Here is a 3514-nt window from a genome sequence, read left to right as displayed (position 1 = left end):
AGCAGGATGTATCAAAAAGTTAATGCTCTCATGACTGCCAGGTGCAATCCAATGAACGTTTTGTTTTATTCAGAGACAAGCAAGCAGAAACATCAATTAAATTAGCCTATATGATAGATATGCTGATATTCAGCTTGTTTCACGGTGAGTAGCAAATATGGATGGTCTCCCAGTGGAGGCATGAGTAATGTAATGGAACTATATTGTTTAATATTAGCGTTTCCATTTGCAGACACTACAGCACCAAGATAGCCTTCCCAGTGTACACTGCAGAAGCAGAGAGAGCTATAAATAGAGAGAAACAAACAAATGGTTCTCTTTTTCAGGTAGTGTCAAGTGCAAGTGAAGAGGAAGGAGGGTGGTGTTAGAGGTGGATGTGGGTGTGAAAATGATTGAGGGCCAGACCCGGACGAGGCCGAGCCCGATGTGACGTGGCATTTGGCTGGCGAGCCTCCGGGAGGTCAGGCTGTCAGGACAACTGACAGTCAGCTGAGCACGAGCCAAGTGATGCAGCCGGGAGGAGGCAGAAGCAGACGGAGACGCTCACTGGCTGGCCGGGGCCTCGGCGAACCACACTCCCAGCTCTCATTTAGTGTGACTCATGGTGGGGTAGGATTGGAGGAAGAAATGGCACACACCAGCCAAATTTGTGCCCAGTTGAGAAAGTGAAAATGGTGTGAAATATTTTGTATTTTTAGCCCACAGTTCATCGCTTGCATTTCGCCCCGCAGGCTGGGAGTGCCAAACATTTCGCCAGCCGTGTTCCTGAGGCTGAATTCTTTTATAAAACATCTGACTCAAGATAAAGATCTCTTCATCTGCTGCCCAGCTCTGCCTCCCTCTCCCTCCCTCTCTCCGTTCTGTTTATCTCCATTTAGCCTCAGAGCTCACGTTGCTATTTCCTCCGGCAAGGCAAGCTATCCTCCCAGGGCTTACTCAAGTGTCTGCTTTTCTGCTTAGCACGGATTTCTCCTTCATAATGCACCAACGCAGAGGTTACAATGCACCTCACTGACTGATGAAATTTGATTTAATTTTCAGAGGACAGATGAGAGAGTGAGACAGAGTGCAGAAGACAGAGCCACTAAAGGATGTGAGGACCAATTTGTCCTTTAATCTGTTACCTGAGGCGGTGCTGATGCAAATCACAGATGCTGCTGTTGAGCTTTACCTTCATCTTCTCTTAATAATCCATCACAAGGTGTAATCGTGGTTGAATGTCCCTATTCAGTATTAAAACAACAGAAACATTATTTTAATTTTTTAAATTGATTTCATGGAAATTCACCGAGCTGAAAACCGACAAAACGACATCAATCAAGCACAGTTTGTACACACTCATGCAGTCCTGAGAAGAGGTCTAATGACACAACATGAGTGAGAACACCTGTGTGGGTGGACTACGGATATGCAAAAGTTAATCTTTAACAATGTTTATTTTCATCCGCAAGAAAAATGCATAATGCTCGAGAAATAAAACATTTCACATGTAAACATGAGGCCATAACTCTTCTGAAATCTTACTTTATTGGCTAATTATTACTTGTATTAACAGTATCACCATAGATTTGGCTAGTGACTGTATTTTGATAGAAAACATGTAAAGAATTATAATAATTATAATATACAATGGAATAAAACAATATAATGCGTATATCATACTGATAGCGGTTTACAATCAGTACAACATGGAAATGGCCAATTTTAGAGGAAAAAAAAGCCAAAAAATTATAAAAAGGATTAATTTCCATCATTCTATTTACCAAACTCTGTGATATTATCAAATAATATATGAAAATGTCTTGGGTCGTATCGGGATTCTTTTGGGCGTAACACAACTTAACAAGTGCCCTGCCTGTTAAAAAGACTAGTGACAGTCCACTTCCAGTCTTTTCTTTTTGCAGGCCATGCTAAATGTGTGTGTGTGTGTGTGTGTGTGTGTGTGTGTGTGTGTGTGTGTGTGTGTGTGTGTGTGTGTGTGTTTTGCCTTCCTGGCATACTGTAGGTCATTTAGTGATCTATTTATGTGCTTATATTGCATCTCTTTGCAGTCAATAATCAGGACGTGCATGCATGGACATGCTCTGGAAATGAGCGTGCACACTATCCTCTAACCTCCCCCTTGTATAAATATACACAGCTGATATGACTGAGGCTAATACAGCTACTCGGCAGCCAGCATTACAGGTTAAGGGTGAGAAGGCTAAGGGGAGGAACCAAAGCTCCCAGTCTGTCAGCTGACGGCTGTTAAACTAACTGTAGTTGCTGGGCAGATTTGGCAGCTTCATATTGGTGAGACACCCTGATCACTTTCTCACTTGTTCTTTTTTTGTTCTGTTTTTTCCCACCTCCGTCCCCTCCCATGTAGCAGCCTCCTCTCCATGTAACAGATTTGAGAGGTGTTTCATTACTCAGTCACTTACCTCACTGGCTTAAGTCACGCATCCAAGCACTAAGACATGCATATGAACCCATCCGAACCTACCTGTAAATACTAATTCAAGCTTCTATATAGCATACCAATGAAAAACCCTGCAAAACATGCCCTCAAATGCTGGAGGGTATCTTACTGTATCTGTTTGAGGATTGAGGGCTTTGGAATATGAATAAGCAAACACACTGTAAGAGGGTTTCTCTGTTCTCTGTCAACTGTGTGTGACAGTGGCAGAGGAGCGATCCTGCATCCGGAGGAATCTCCGATCTCATCTCAAGAGAGCGCACAGCCTCTGCACCACTGAAGAAGTGAATTTACACCACAACATGCACAAGAACGCCGTCTTTAAATATTAATAACATCTGCCTAGTAACCAAACATGAGCTCTCCATGGAATGCTCTCCCGCCATGGCCCACAGGCCAGTGAAGACCTGTCAAGCCTGAGAGAAAGGTCAGCTGTTCGCTCAAATGGATGGATTTATGGAAGGAAATCAGGAGGTGTAGAAAAACCAGCACCAATGAAATTCATATATTCCCACACGGAGCCCAGAGACAGATCAAAAGCTAACTGATAATCTGCTCTTGCCTTCTCTGCTTCAGCCCTACATCTCTCGACACATACAGTGGTGGATAGCCTCCTGTGATCAGCGAGCGCCTGCAGGGTGAAGTCGGGAGTGAGAGTGATGTGTGAATGGATGGTCCATTTCCAGGGACACTCCGGTGGGAATTGCTTCTAAGATTCATAATCACATTCCAGGAGCCGGAGAGCGTGGAGGTGATTTCAGCACAGAATTTCCCACAAGGAAGTCTTCCCAGCCCAAGAAAAGTTCTCTCTTAAACTATCATTGTTTAGTCTGTTTCTTGCATATGGATTACTTCCATTCTTCCTGATTTTTTTTTTTTTTTCAGACTTTGATGTGTGCCAGATTCTGGAGCTACTCTTCAGGAAACTTGGGGAAAGCACTGCATATATTTTCATATATGTTTACATTATTGCATTGGTTAAAAAAATATGCATCTGTTGAAGTTAAGACGCAGTTATGGGTATTTAAACCCAAATTTACTGAACAGAAATCCTCT

This window comes from Chaetodon trifascialis, chromosome 3 (assembly GCF_039877785.1).
Source record: "Chaetodon trifascialis isolate fChaTrf1 chromosome 3, fChaTrf1.hap1, whole genome shotgun sequence".
In the NCBI taxonomy this organism is placed as follows: Eukaryota; Metazoa; Chordata; class Actinopteri; order Chaetodontiformes; family Chaetodontidae; genus Chaetodon; species Chaetodon trifascialis.
The sequence above is the reverse complement of the archived record's forward strand: the minus strand, read 5'-3'. Positions refer to the sequence as shown.